We start from the raw sequence: 7,723 nt of genomic DNA, 5'->3' as shown, positions 1-7,723 counted from the left end.
TGTCTTTATGGTGGAACATATAGAGCATTCTATATACTGAGAGTGCAATTCTAAGTTCTATGCGTGGATTCAACGAAGAATTAATAAGTTAGTGAATTTTAGTAATAAATTATTGATCTACTTATTGGAAGCTGGGTTATATAGACCCATGGTCCCCGCACTAGTTGAGATAATATTTCTTGTAAGACTCATGTAATTGGTTTTGATTAATCAATTATAATTCTCAAGTTAGACTATGTCTATTTGTGAAATTTTCACTAAGTAAGGGCAAAATTGTAAAGAAAGAGTTTCTAGGGGCATATTTGTTAATTATGATACTTTGTATGGTTTAATTAATAAATATGATAAATGACAATATTATTTAATAATTATTTATAGTTATTAAATAGTTAGAATTAGCATTTAAATGGTTGAATTAGAAAATTGACGTTTTTGAGAAAATCAGATACAAAAGTAATAAAACTGCAAAATTGCAAAAAGTGAGGCCCAAATCCAATAAGCCATGGCCGGCCACTTTTATAGGGTTTTACCTGTAATATTTTCATTATTTTAATGCCAAATAATTCAAACCTAACCCTAGTGGAATGCTATAAATAGGTAGTGAAGGCTTCAGGAAAATTACACTTTCATTCAGAAAAACCTGAGCCTCTCTCTCTACCTTTGGCCGCCACTCTCTCTCTGTCTTCTTCCTTAGAATTTCGAAACCCCTTTAGTGATTAGAGTAGTCCCCACACACAGCAAGCAATACCTCATTCATAGTTAGGAAGATCGTGAAGAAAGATTTTCAGCAAAAGGAGTTTCAGCATCAAAGATTCAGAGAAAGAGATCCAGGTTCAGATCTTGATAATACCCTGCGACAGAAAGGATACAAGGGTTAGAGATCTGAACGGAAAGAGTCATTTAATTCCGCTCCACCCAATGTAAGGTTTCCTAAACTTTATATGTGTTTATTTCATCGTTTTAGAAAGTTCATATTTAGGGTGTTAATCAACATACTTGTGAGTAGATCTAAGATCCTGGTAAAATAATTTCCAACAACTGGCCTCAGAGCCATGGTAATTGATTTGCTTGCAAGAAATTTGGACTTTAAAACGATTGTTTGATGTTTTGGATGGTATCATGTTGTATTGAGTGTTATTTGATGATTGATTGATGTTTGTGATTTTTCGTGAAAATAATTCAATATTTGTTTCTGGAATTAGTTTTATTGGATAGTATGGAAAAAATTAAGCAAGTTACTTTTTTACAGAACTCAATTTCGATTTAATTTGAATTAGTTATGATTTTTTGAAGTTTCGAAAAAATCGGGGTTGAGCAGCACACCTCCTGCGCGCGCGGATTTCATGCAAATCCTGCTGCCGCCGAGGTTGCACGCCCAAATCACCCCTATGCGCGCGCGGACGGGTATGCACAGCATCCCGTCCGTACAACTCGCAATTTTTTCGTTTTTCTTCGTTTTTTCATGCTTTTTCATAGATTTAACTTCCGATTTTTTGTGTAGTTCAATATTTATACATTTACTCTTCCTAACTCAATTCTAATTATCATAATTAATTTATTTAATATTTTTTAAATTTAATTCATGATATTAGTGTAATTTGAATTTAAAAATAGTAAATATCTATCTTTTTTGCTTAATTATCTATCTTATTTTTAAATTTGACTATATCTTATCTTATTTTTAAATTTAAGGTCAGATTTTAAATTTTTAAATTAAATCTTTTTTTTTTTTTAAATAATTTGACCTTATTTAAATTTAAAATAAGATAACTATAATCATCTAATTTTAAATAGATGTAAGATATTCTGCTAACTTTTAAATTTTATTATTTTATTTATTTAAATTACATTTAAAATCTGAAAAAGATATTCATTTATCTTTTTTAATTTTTCATTTAATTTTTATTATAAAATAACATTAAATTTTTAAAAGTAGTTAGCAAATTTTGAAATGATATTTAGGTTGGTTGAAATCTAATTTTTCAAAATTGTAGGTTTAATTTTAAATTTTAAAATTTCGAAATTTTTCAAATTTTTTTTTAATTTTCGAAAATAAATTTTTATTTATTTAATTAATTATTTTTCGAAATTATTTATTTAAAATTAAATAAATCCTACATCCAACTATCCAGCTAACCTTGTTGCAGGAGTATGTGTTTTAGCTTGTTTGTAAGTTTTTAAAACCTATTATTGCTTGATTGCAAATAGCCATGGTTAACTTGTTGACAGATCCACTTATCTGATTTTAACTCATGGCTCCCTTGGTCAAGTAAATAATTGGTAACAGGTATATTTACAATCTTCTTTCATCTGTGTATGACCTAGCAACATGATAGGACCCATCCAAAGTGTGCCTGTGTGAGCCTATGTGTTTAATTTCATTATAGATGCATATAGGTTGTTGTAGCTAAATAAAATGTCATAGTTCTTGATAGATTTTATTTAGGCCCATTTAGTTTTTGGGACTATTCAATTAATAACAGTTGTTCATTTTAAGGTTAAATTCTTCTCTTTTGGGCCTTGTGTGAGAGTTGGGAGCCATAGTAGTGGGTACGACATACTGAACCCAACACCCCCTCACATGAACCACCCCAATTGTGAAGGCCCATTTGCCTGATTTGAATAACTGTACTAGGTTAATTAAATTAGTTTAACCTAATAAAATTGATTAGCAACATAATTAATTTCAATTATTTTGAAATTAATTTAAGAAAACCATAGTTTAAAGAATTTTATATTCTAAGCTAAACTATATGTATTTTCTTGTATTTAATTAAATATAGAATTATAACCATCTAGATTCTTTCTGAAGCTTAATTTAAATTTTTCATTAAATATTCCTATTTAAGTTGATATTTAGTTATCTATAACTAACCAACTTAAATGTGAATATCTTTTGGATTTAAAATTTCAAAATTAAGTTGAGCAATTTTAGGCATTGGCTATTAAGATTCTTTAGATATTTTTTAAGTTAATATCTTTTCGAATATTAACTTAAAATGGAATATTTTAGATATTTTTTAAGTTAATATCTTTTCGAATATTAGCTTAAAATGGAATATTTTCAAATTAAGTGGTTACAACTTAATTTTAATTTAATTAAATCTGATTTGAAAGATATTTAAGTTGTTTTTTTTTTCTAAAACAACTTAAACAAGATATTTTCAAATTTGTTCCATTGTATTCGAATTTATTTTTCGAATTTAAATAATAATTGAAAATTAATTAAAGTTAATTTTTTATTTAAACCAACTTTGATTTGTAATTTTTCATTATTATAATATGGAACTTGTTCGATATTTATTCAATTTTTTTTTTGAATTAAATAATAATTGAAAATTAATTAAAGTTGATTTTTTATTTAAACCAACTTTAATTTATAATTTTTCATTATTATAATATCGAATAAAATGATTATACAAAATACATATTTTTTTTAAATAATGAGCTTTTAATCAAGAGACATTCGATCTCCATTGTTGGTTTTACATCGCGTTTGTTTTAGTGAGTAATCCTCCTTAATGGAGGAACGTTCATTAGCAATTTCGCACCGTTTAATCTCGAAAGATAAGTAGTTTGTAAGTGTTTTGTATGGTATGGATCACCCTAATGGTGTCAACCATACTTGACTTGCAAATTATGAAACAATGGTGGAAGCTCATAAGATAGAATTGCCTTAACTCTCTCCTAAACGGGACAACGCTGAATTCCAATCTTGATCGAATAAAAGGTTGCTAGAATGGTTATCATTTTAGATGAGTTGACAACTCTATTCAATGGATGATGCTTTGACTCTCGCCTAAACGGGACACTGTATCAGTTTGTTGAAAGACCTTGGAAAATAAACTATGTTAGATTTAGTATTTCTATAACATATGTCATTATTTGTTATTTTCTGAACTTGTGTGTGAATTTATGAACCAAAACCTTACTTCTGTTTTATTGATGTGTTGTAGTGTCATTATGAATAACCCTCACCCCGATCCTCTCCTAGTTAATATCTTAGCAAAAGAACTCTATAGTGTGAAAATGCATCCTAGTAGTTGCATAAACTCGCACCTGTTGATGACGAATCTGAAGTTCCAAAAGGAAAATATACTGGGAATTGATTTATCAAGAGAACAATGGGTCCAACTCATCCTTAATAGTCTTCCTCCGGAGTATGATGAATTTGTTATTTCTTATATGATCAACAATTTCAACTCCTCCGACATGGACAAGCTCGAAGCAGAATTACGAGCCCATGAACGGAATCTGATTGCAATAGGTCCCCTTGGGTTTGCAATTCATAATCAGAGGAAAAGGACTAGGTATGAAGGATCTAGCAAAGCTGCTTCTTCAAGTACAATTATTAGACATAACCTTCTATGTTCGAATTGTAATGAAAAGGGACATCAGGAAGAACGATGTCCTAGGCTTCTAAACAATTCAAACGAAGGTACTGCTTTTGTCTTTGAATCATGTGTTTTAGAGAACGACAAATCCGTCTGGATTGTTGATTCTGAGTCTACTAACCATGTATGTTCTTCACTGCAGTTGCTTGAAACTTGGGAAAATCTGCTTCCAGGAGAGTTAAAGCTTAAAGTTGGCAATGGCGAATTAGTATCGGTCAAAGCTAGAGGAAAAGTCCGCATCAAGTTTCAACAAAGATTTTTAATTTTAGAAAATGTTTTATTTATTCCAAACTTTAGTAGAAACTTGATTAGTGTCTCATGTTTGCAAATACAATCTTATATATTGAATTTTTCGAGTACAAATTGTTCAATTTCTCATAATGGATTTCAAATATGTGTTGCTACAATGGAACAAGGGCTTTATGTTTTAAGACCAAATACACAAATCTCACTAAATAGTGAACTTTTCAATGTAGCTAAACCTAGAAACCTCAAAAGAAAAGAGATTGATAATGATGATCAAACTTATCTATGGCATTTACGTTTAGGTCATATAGGCTTTGATAGACTCAATAGGCTAACCAAAGGCGCTCCATTGAAAAATGTCGTCTTAGGTGAACTGCTAGTATGCGAGTCCTGCCTAGAAGGAAAAATGACTAAACGTTCTTTCTCTGCAAAGGGAGAGCGTGCCAAAATCCCTCTAGGGTTAGTGCATTCCGATGTCTGCGGACCTTCGAATGTAAAAGCCCGAGGTGGTTATGAGTATTTTGTCACTTTCATTGACGATTTCTCTAGATATAGTTTTCTTTACCTAATGCAAAAGAAATCTGAAACGTTTGAAAAGTTTCAAGAATTTCACGCATTGACTCAAAACCAATTAGGTAAAACATTAAAGATCTTGCGAACTGATAGGGGTGGAGAATATATGGATATGCAGTTCAAAGATCATTTAATTGAACTTGGAATTGAATCCCAATTAACCGCCCCTAGCACTCCACAGCAAAATGGAGTTGCAGAAAGACGGAATCGCACACTTTTGGAAATGGTTAGGTCCATGCTTAGTTTCTCAACTCTACCTACGTCCTTCTGCGGATATGCAATTCAGATGGCAACTGACATTTTAAATGTTGTTCCATCTAAATCAATCCCTAAGACACCCTTAGAACTATGGATTGGTCGTACACCTAGTTTACGCCATTACCGAATCTGGGGGTGCCCTACTCATGTCTTAAGAAAGAAAGACGGCAAACTTGAGTCACGAACTGAAGTTTGCATGTTTGTCGGTAATTCTAAAGAGACTAGGGGTGGACTATTTTATAGTCGCAAGGATGATAAAGTGTTTGTTTCTAAAAACGCAACTTTCCTTGAAGATGACTATATTAAGAATTTCAAATCACAAAGTAAAGTAGTGTTAGAGGAATTGCTTTCAGATATAAGTCCTTCCAATGTTCTGTCCTCCTCCACTCGTGAAGAGGACAATCCCACTCCCTCAGTTGAACCCACTGAAAAATCTACTACTAAAGTTTCTGTTCAGAAGATCACCGCACCTTGTCGTAGTGGGAGGGTTTCAAAAAAACCAGCTCGTTCTGGCTTGGATGGTGAAATCAATATGGTCGTAGGTGACGGTATTGATGACAATCCATTAACCTATAAACAGGCAATGGCTAGTCCACAACGGAAACGATTGTCGGCCAGCATGGATTCAGAAATGGATTCCATGAAAAAGAACAAAGTCTGGGAATATGTAGACGCACCTGACGACTATCATCCGATAGGATGCAAGTGGGTTTACAAGAAGAAAAGAGGAGCTGGAGGCGAAGTCGAAACTTTTAAAGCTAGACTTGTAGCCAAGGGTTATACTCAAAGAGAAGGCGTGGACTATGAGGAAACTTTTAATCCTGTTGCCATGCTCAAATCCATCCGAATTCTTCTCTCCATAGCTGCTGCTTTCAATTATGAAATCTGGCAAATGGATGTCAAGACTGCCTTCCTTAATGGGGTACTTCAAGAAACCATCTATATGGAGCAACCAGAAGGATATGTTCTTCCTGGGCAGGAAAAGAAAGTTTGCAAATTAAATAGGTCTATCTATGGACTTAAGCAAGCTTCTCGCTCATGGAACAAAAGGTTTTATGAAATCATCAAGACCTACGGCTTTCTTCAGAATGAAGATGAACCTTGTGTTTACCAACTCAAGGAAGACCAAGTAGTAGTATTCCTGGTCCTTTATGTTGATGACATTTTGATTATTGGAAACAATGTCAAGAAAATGACTCACATCAAGGAATGGCTCAACACTCAATTCGATATGAAAGATTTGGGTGAAGCAACCTATGTTCTTGGTATTCAGATTATTAGAAACCGGAAGAACAGATCTCTTGCTCTCTCTCAAACAACCTACAGAGACAAAGTCTTAGAGAGATTCTCCATGAATAACACCAATGGGGCAAACATGCCTTCTAGATATGGTATTTGTCTATCTAAGGAACAGTCTCAGACTTATCCTCAAGAGATAGAGGACATGGCAAAAATTCCCTATGCTTCTGCAGTTGGAAGTCTAATGTATGCAATGTTATGCACTAGACCTGACATCTGCTATGTAGTGCGAATCGTGAGCAGGTATCAGTCAAATTCAAGACAACAACATTGGAATGCAGTCAAGTATATTCTGAAATGCTTAAAGAGTACAAGGAATCTTGTGTTAGTCTATAAGGGTGGTGCTTTAAATCCCATAGGCTACACTGATTCAGATTTCCAGGCAAGTCTTGAAGACAGGAAATCTACATCTGGGATGGTGTTTACTCTTGAGGGTGGAGCAGTGGTTTGGAGAAGTGCAAAACAAACCGCGATATTGGACTCAACTATGGAAGCTGGATACATAGCTGCAGCCGAAGCTGCTAAAGAACTTGTCTGGCTAAGAAAGTTCTTCACCAGTAGAGGTGTCGTTCCTGGAATGGAAAAGCCTCTGGTCTTACTTTGTAATAACAATGGAGCAATAGCAAACAGTAAAGAACCTCGAAGCCACAATAGAAGAAAACACATTGAAAGGAAGTATCACATCATCAGAGAATACGTGGCAAGAGGGGATGTACTAGTTGAGAAAGTTGACACAGAGGACAACCTAGCTGATCCATTTACCAAAGTCTTGGCCGTGACAGCATTTGAAAAGCACCGTCAGAATTTAGGATTAATTGATATGTACTAATTAGTTTTATATTAGTGCAAGTGGGAGTTTGTTGAGTTTTATGCCTTAAATAAAACTCCATTTCAATGTAATCTATTTTATTCAACATCAATAAAGAAGCAGAAGTATTTTTCATTCATTTGTG

Source organism: Cannabis sativa, chromosome 5 (genome assembly GCF_029168945.1).
Source record: "Cannabis sativa cultivar Pink pepper isolate KNU-18-1 chromosome 5, ASM2916894v1, whole genome shotgun sequence".
Lineage (NCBI taxonomy): Eukaryota > Viridiplantae > Streptophyta > Magnoliopsida > Rosales > Cannabaceae > Cannabis > Cannabis sativa.
This window is presented reverse-complemented; position numbering follows the sequence as displayed.